Below are 8404 nucleotides of genomic sequence, written 5' to 3'. Positions count from 1 at the left end.
TTAAAGTGTTTGTTCTTTAGACTTCAGTTGTCTAGTTTTGAAGAATGTTTTTAATTCCCATAATTCCTGGGGCCTCAAACTCTGATCCAGCCCTGGAGTCAATTTATAGCTCAGAGACACAACGTAACAATTTTGGTAAAGACAGATTCTGCTTGGAGAACTCAAAGGTGCCAAACATAACTCCAAAATGTGGCACAATCTTCAGTAGGTTGACTGTCAATCCATTCCAGAGCCCTAGTTCCCCTGGGGCTTTCCCTGTCCACTGTTCCTGAGAAATGGACATCTACTCCTCCACAATGGGGGAGGTAGGAGCTCTGAGCCTTCATCTTTTTCTTCACCGTGTAGAAGGGAGAGGATCTGGGCCACCACAGTAGCCAGGCAGACCCTGGCAAAGTTGCGGGGGAGAGAGAATCAATCTCGGGGCCCAGTCTAGATTTTCTCTAGGTTCACAAAAACTAGACGGGTGACAGTAGAGAAACAGTAAGGGAAACCCCCCGATAAAGTGTCAAGAACACTTCCTCTTCAGAAACAGTAGAAAAATACAGAGGATCCCCCTATGAGATGGTTTCAGCACATTCTGCCCAACAGCCTGGTTTTGATGAGGTCTGTATTTTTTACAATGGTGAAAACCATGTCTGCCAGACTTCCAGCCATGCTGGAGCTCCACTGGGATTATGGCCCAGGTCATCCATGAACAGCACTACAAATTTCAGCAGGTACAGTTCTGCAGGGGAAGAAGTGCAGGCATGCCATCGTGTTTCCCTTCCATGTGCTGGAATCCCCGGGGTTGTGGGAAGACCCCTGATCCTTCCACCCCCAACCGCCAGGCCCAGTGCCCCCAGTGGCGATCAATTTGCAATTGTTTGATTCGAGAAGAATCGATTGTTCTTGCAATCAAACATAATTGACCTGTGGCCTTCCCCAGAAAATTCCATCCTTCCAGTTTCCCAGACCAAAAACATGGAAGTAAAAAAAAAAAAATTGATAACATCACAGTTCACACATAACCTATTAGAAAAACATTCATTTGCCTTCAAAATAGATGCAGCATATGATCTATTTTCCCATCAAGTCCCTTCCATCCTGGTCTGGGCTGCCATCATCTCTCACCTAGATCATAGTCATGAACTTAGAATTCTCCCTACTTCTCTCAATCTGTTAAGTCTATTTTCATCAAAACCCTGCAGTGACTCCATTTTGCTCAGAGAAGAAGACCAAACCCTTACAATGGTTTGACATTCTGTGGCTCTTTTGGCTTCTTCTGGTACTTCACACTTGCTCGCTCAGCATCAGCCACAATCGCCTCCTTGCAATTTATTGACCACACCAGGCAGGCTTTCTCTTTGTGTTATTTGCTTCAGCTGTTTTCTCTGCTTAACACATGGGTGTTTGCCTAATGGCCTCATCTGCTTATGGTCTTATTCTAATCTCTCCTCAGTGAGGCCTCTCTTCTGCTGTATTTACTACTGTATTTCCATTAGCATGCCATATTCCCTGTTCTTACTTGGCTTTCTTTTTCAATGGCATTTATCATCTCTTAACATACTATTTGACTGACCTGTTATTATATTGTTTCTTGTCTGTCCCCAGCAGAATGTAAGATCCAAGAAGGCCCGGAGTTTTGTCTGTTTGTTCAGGAATACATACCACACCCATTGTAGAATCCTTTGAATGTAATAGAAACAGTATGGAGGTTCCTCAAAAATTTAACAATAGAACTACCCTATGAGCCAGCAATTGTACTACTAGGGATTTATCCAAGGGATACAATGTGCTGTTTCGAAGGGACATATGCACCCCCATGTTTATAGCAGCACTATCAACAATAGCCAAAGTATGGAAAGAGCCCAAATGTCCATTGATGGATGAATGGATAAAGAGGATGTGGTATATATATCAACACACACACACACACACACACACACACACACACTGGAGTATTCCTTGGCAATCAAAAAGAATGAAATCTTGCCATTTGCGTCAATGTGGATGGAACTACAGCATTCTGCTGAGGTAAATTAGAGAAGAAAAATATCTTATGACTTCACTCATAAGTGGAATTTAAGAAACAACGCAAATGAACAAAGGACAAAGAAAAAAAACCCAGACTCTAAAATAAAGAGAATAAAATGCTGGTTGCCGAAGGGAGGTGGGCGGCTGGGTGAAATAGTAAAGTAGATCAAGAGGAGAGAATATACTCCAGAGGTAGCCAGTCTGTGACACTTGTGATGAGCACTGAATAATGTGTAGAATTGCTCAATAACAAAAGGGCATTTCATTGTTAAGTATAACTTGAGTTGATTGAAAAATAAAAAAAAATATTTAAAAAAAGTCTTCATTTCCATATCTTTTCTCTTCTCTCTTTACCTACTGAGTCAACTGACTTCAAACTATTTAGAAATTGTAGAAATTTTAATGAGTAGTTTTCATTGTAATTTTATATTTTATGAGTCTCATTAAGATTTATTGTATTATATCTAAGAGTGACTTTTTCTAGAATAAGAAAGAGGGAGAAGTTTAGAAACTTGCTTAAAGTGACAGAGACACAAATAGTGAAGCTAGAATTCAATTATATCACATGTGGTTCAAACTCTACATGGGCTCCGAGTTTTGCGTGGGGTTAGAAAACATTTGGCTTAAAGAGCAGAGCATTTGGGAACTTTCAGTGATCTCTACCTGCTTACTTTTTCCTTAGGGCAGAGACAGGTGTGGAGCATTTGGTAACTGAAGTGAGATGTGTCCCTTAGGACAGACTGGAGGGGGAGAAGGGCTCTGAGGACAGAATCTGCCCACTGACAGTCTTGTTCATGAATCCTTGGCACCATGGTTTGCTGTGATTGGGATTAATTGTGCTTATCCGTTGAGGTGGGAAGGGCAGAGTCTTTGTCCCTCCAAAGGTTCAGCATTTGTGAACGTCTATGAAATCTCTATAAATATCTGATGGAGGAGGAAGAAATGTTAACTCATGTGCTCTTCCAGGGTTTTTTGGGGGGTTACAGAGCTGCTTTTAGAGTTGTTTCTATCATAGAATAGTGGGGATGTTTCCTTTTTATTCTCGAAAGTTCTAAGAATAGAAGTGAGAAATTTTCTGCTGATATTACAGCTCTAACTCAGTCCTTTTAAGGAAGACTGGCTGTCTGTGGAGTATCTCCTCTCCCCACAGACCCTGCACTGGAAAGCTGAGTAAATCTATTGGATGTACAGTTTACATGTTGCATACTTACTGCACATGATTCATCTTCAAAGTAAATCTGAATTGCGAGAGCAAATCTAGGAGCTCTCTCTTGGATCTCATCTCCTTTACGAGAAATAAGGTAAGTTTTCAAACCCAAGTAAACTATGTTCTTTTCCTTGCCTCCCATGCAGGACTGGGTTTTAGGGCAGTTGACATGATTTAGTTCTGTCTCCTGAGAAGCTTGAAGCTCAAGGAACATATTTATCTCTGTGATGAGAGGATCTGGATGTGTCAGGGCTCCCAGCTTTCACTGGCCTCTGCTTGAGGCAGCACAGTCTCCGGAAAAATTCTTATCGAAAGGGTGGGGGGTATATTTGAAGGGGCAGAGGTATAGTGTCCTCTACATATGGGTTTCTTTTTCTTTTAATGGATTAAATAAGCAGCTGATCCTCAATTTTCTTTTATTCAGTTTAAATGGTTATTTATTTCACAACAGAAAGAGAGAGGAGAGATAGAGAAAGAGAATGAGTGAGGGAGGGAGGGAGAGAGAGAGAAAATCCCAGGCAGGCTGTCAGCCCAGAACCCAATGTGGGCCTTGTCCCATGAACCATGAGATCATGGCCTGAGCTGAAATGAAGAGTCTGACACATAACTGACTGAGTCACCCAGGGGCCCCTAAACAGGTGAATTTCTTTTTTTGTTGTTTAAAAATTTTTAAATGTTTTATCTATTTTTGAGAGAGTGTGACAGAGTGTGAGCAGGGGAAGGGCAGAGAGAGAGGGAGACACAGAATCTGAAGCAGGCTCCAGGCTCTGAGCTGTCAGCACAGAGCCTGACGCGGGGCTCGAACTCACAAACCGCGAGATCACGACCTGAGCCAAAGTCCATGCTTAACCAACTGAGCCACCCAGGAGCCCCCAGGTGGATTTCTTATTTACAAGGTTTAAGACCAGGAAAAGGACCAAGTTGTACACTGACCATACGCAGTCTGTATGTATTGTTACAGTCGATACCACGATTCTATGATGCACTGAATGTTCTGCCAGTCGTGATACTAAAGTGGTCTGTCCAGACCCACTGTCACCCCTGCTCACAGCTAAGAATTATATTCTCTATCTGCTGTTGGGGTAAGGGGTATACATGGAGTGGAAGAATGAGAAGCAAACTCTCTCGTGAAATCCGAGAAAAGTACTCTTTATCCCTAACAAGATTCTTTGCTCAACCTTACACTGTGGGCTTAAATGATAAATGTGAACATAAATAAATATAAATAAACAGAAACATAAATATAAATATAAATTCTGCTCTCTTTTTTAATCCCTCTTCAATTTGCATCCATTTGAAAGTCAGGATACATACTGGGCATGGCAGTGCTTCTCTTCTCTACTGGTTCATGGTTTCTGGCTTTATGCTGGCTCCACCCAAATGAATGGAGTCTGATGCTTTGCAGGGCAGTGGTGGGTGAGGTGTGGAGTGTTCGAGAGGGAGAGATGACCATGGAGCACAAAGGTTTGAGTTCTGGTACTGGTTGCTTTTTGACTGCTCTCTGCTAAGCTGCTTCCCAGCCTAGTCGGACGTGCACAAAATAGAACAATGTGAATTTGCCTAATGAGATATAAATTCCAATGAAAAAAGATTTTAAAGAGAGAAGGAAAGAGGGGTATAATCAAGGGTTGCATGATTCAAAACACACACACACAGACACACACACACAGACACACACACACACACACACACACACATTTTAACAGTTGAAGGCCATTAGCAAGAAACTCGTTTGGGAAAACCTGGAAGGCTGTGGTGAGGAGATGGACAGGGTACTCTGGATCCAGGAAGAAATGGAAGGTGGAAGTTGTATCAGCGGAAGTCACATAACCACTAAGAAGTACTTAAAATTTAGGAAATGAGACGGTCAGGAAATATTCATGAGGGACAGCAAGTGTCAGGCATGGCTGGAACACACACAAGCAGAAGCCCTGGGAGGAAAGGTGGTAAGCAAGACTATGGCACAGAATTTGAGGACTTTGAAAGTCATGGTGGGTATTTCAGCCTTTGCACTTGAAAACCACCGTAACCCTTTAATCTTAAGATTCATCATAGTTTTAGAATGTCCACTTTTCCTTTTGAAGTTGTAGCTACGAGGTAAAAGAAGGGAGAGGATAGAGAGCAAGGAGAAGAGGGAACTTCTGAAATTGTGTCCTTTCTTTCTGTATAGAAACAGAGGGTCCACTTAAAGAACTGTAGGATTGGCCATTTGTAATACTTCTGTTTATGAGTAACCAGCCTGATTTTGTACTATGTTTGAGCTAATAATGCTCACAGTGAAAACTCACATAGTTATCTCCCGCGGTGTGTTATTTTCTCCAACAAAATGGTATGAAACATTTTATTTAGATTTTAATGAGTATTAGACACTGTGTGAAAGGAATATTTATGTCCCATGTTTTGAGAATCTAAACTGATCCTGTTTTTAGATCAGTGAAAATACTCTGCATGATATTACGATGATGGATGTCTGTTACTAATATGTCCCGAAACCATAGAATGTACCACACCCAAGAGTGAGCCTTGGGGTAAGCTTTGGACTCTGGGTGATGAGGATGTGTCACGGTAGGCTCATCAGTTCTGGGAAATGTACCGTTCCGGCGGGCGATGTTGGTAATGGCAGGGGTGATATTTGGGTGGGGGCTAGGGACCTTATGGGGAATCTCTGTACCTGTGTCTTGGTGTTGCTGTGAATGTAGCACTGCTCTAAAAAAGTTAAGTCTTAGCAACGTGAACAAACTAAAAAGCAACAACGACCAAAAGATCTTATTAAAGCTGAGAGGAGGTGTGTGATTTTGCTGCCTCCTCCCCGCCCCCCACAGAGACAGCTGAGAGGGAACCATCTGCTCCTCCTCTGAGAGGGGAAGGGACAGGTCTGGAGTCACCATTGAATCATACTCGGGATGCCTGCTGGGTCAATCTTCTTTGTGTTGGGGCCACAGTGGATCCACCTGTATGCTGTCCATTGAGTTTCTAATGCAGGGGATTCAAAGATGGATGTCTTCAGGGCAACCCTGACATCTTGAAGGGAGAAGGCACCTCATTCCAGATAAGCCCAAATCCAACTGGGCTAAATTTAGAAAAACCAGATGATTAAATTTTGATAAACAGCTGAATGATTCTGTTTTTCTGTGCTGAATAAATCTTAATAAAATCAGCTCTCATATCTTGTATATCTCCAAATCTTATACTTGACTGCAAAAATATGTTCAAATTTCATAACGTGGCTTCCATGGCCTTTGGTAGAGACGAAACCTTCTTTTCCAAGTTTTTCTACTATGACACTAGAATCTGTGTAAACCAGCAGTTTCATATTGACCTTCTCTATTTGTCCCATTATCCCCATTAAAACTTTGGTTCGTTTCTTTCATGTCAAATGCTCTCACCCCTCTGATTTTTGTATCTTTGGATCACAAACTCTTTACAACCAAGGGTGTGTTTTATTTCTACTCTCATTTCATCATGGGTCACATTTAGGGAAGCTGTTTGCACTTTGTATTTGTTTTTTAGTATTTATTAAGGATATTTGGAGTTGCCATTCCCAGCTTCTGATGACCATGAGCAAATTAGCAGAAACCACAGTTCCGAGGTGATTTCAGTCATTCGAGGAAAGAAATTGTCATAGGCGCTGGCTGTAAAATTCTCTTTTGTCTGGCAAGAGAGTGGAACACAGGATGAAAAATGAGAGATGGCTAATGTCTGGGAAAGACAAGAGCCCTGAATAAGTGTCCTTGCCCTGTTTTTATTAGGATCAGAAGGTGATGGATGTGCACATAGAGAGAATGAATTTGTCAACATTAACTTGCGGTTGTGAGGGAAAGGGGGTCCTGAAGGTATTTGGGGTTAGGGATTTGGGTTAATACAAAACAAAAGCTGGGTGCAGGGCAATTGAGAGGAAGGTTGTTTACAGTGGATATGAGGCAGAACCTCTGTTTACCTTAGCTAGCCTAGGGGATGAGGCAGGTAGGGGAAATAACCTCAGAGTTAACAAGGCACCTTTTCTTTTGTTAACCCTCTCTGCTCTGGGCTGCTTTGCCTCCAGCGCAGCAGTCCACAGTCCAATTCACCAATTTACCTAACTGGGCCCTATCCTCCTGCAAAAGCAGCTTTTCTGATGTAGTACTAAATTGGGAATGCTTTCAACCTGAACATCTATTCTTGTTTATTTCATATACCTATGTGTTGGGCACCTTTGTCCCTTTTCCTATTTTAGGTCTTTGCCAATCCCTCTCTATTCTGGGGGTTCTGCACCGGTGTCTATTTTGGGGTGCCTTTACACCTCCCTATTCCTTCTTGGCGCCTTTTTGCCTCCTTATACTCGGGGTGCCTTTGCAACCCCTATATTTGGGGTGTCAATCTGGCTAACTCAAACTCGGGTGTGACTGTTTTATGACTGTAATTCTCTATGCCTTGTTAACCCATTGGTGTAAGCCCAGAGGATTCCTAAGCTTATCTTCCACTGGCAATTAGTGTGAAAACAGTTGTGTAACTGTATTAGGGGTAAATGAACAGGTAGATTAATATCTTGATAATATTAATAATCGTAATACAACATTGATGTTAATAATCTTAGTGAAAGGACCATTCCAAAAGCATGTACTGCCTATCTGCATCTCTTATGCATTGTACATACTAATTATTTAGCTTTCATAGAAACTCTAAAAAGTAGATTATTTTACTCTTCACATTTACAGGTGACGAAAATGAAGCCCAGAGATATAGCGGGACTTGTGAAATATGGCACCATACTGTGCAGGAGTTGGGGTATGAATCCAGGCGGTTCAGCTTCAGCTTCGATGCTCTGTCACTGTGCTAACCTACCTCTCTGCTCTGCTTTAGGATGTTTGTATCTCAGGGAACCTGATTCAGAATCTGACTTTCTTCACTTAAAGCTGTAGGTCATCCCTTAACGTAATCTGGAGTTTTTCACTGATCCATCTGTCTCTTAGGAATTTTTACACTTCTCTCTGCAGAGGGTTTCTATTCTTCTAATACCAACCACATAGTCCCTTACATAATGAATGATTTCATCTACATGTATCTTAAAACTTAAAAATCATTAAGAAGAAGTGAGTATTTTATGTTATGTTAAAGTAGCTTTCCCCAGCTAGTAAAAAGTGGAGCTGGGATTTGAACCCAAGACATCTGACTGGAGCCACTGTGTTCTTGACCAAGAAATGTAGT

General features: G+C 41.8%; 1 pseudogene; it reads right to left on the bottom strand.

Moving 5' to 3' along the window:
- LOC121043949 (solute carrier family 25 member 43-like) lies at positions 1 to 6557 on the bottom strand (annotated as a pseudogene).
- Positions 6558 to 8404: the final 1847 nt, after the last annotated feature.

Source organism: Herpailurus yagouaroundi, unplaced genomic scaffold (genome assembly GCF_014898765.1).
Source record: "Herpailurus yagouaroundi ecotype Mexico unplaced genomic scaffold, PumYag 187, whole genome shotgun sequence".
NCBI classification, from domain to species: domain Eukaryota; kingdom Metazoa; phylum Chordata; class Mammalia; order Carnivora; family Felidae; genus Herpailurus; species Herpailurus yagouaroundi.
The sequence above is the reverse complement of the archived record's forward strand: the minus strand, read 5'-3'. Positions and strand labels throughout refer to the sequence as shown.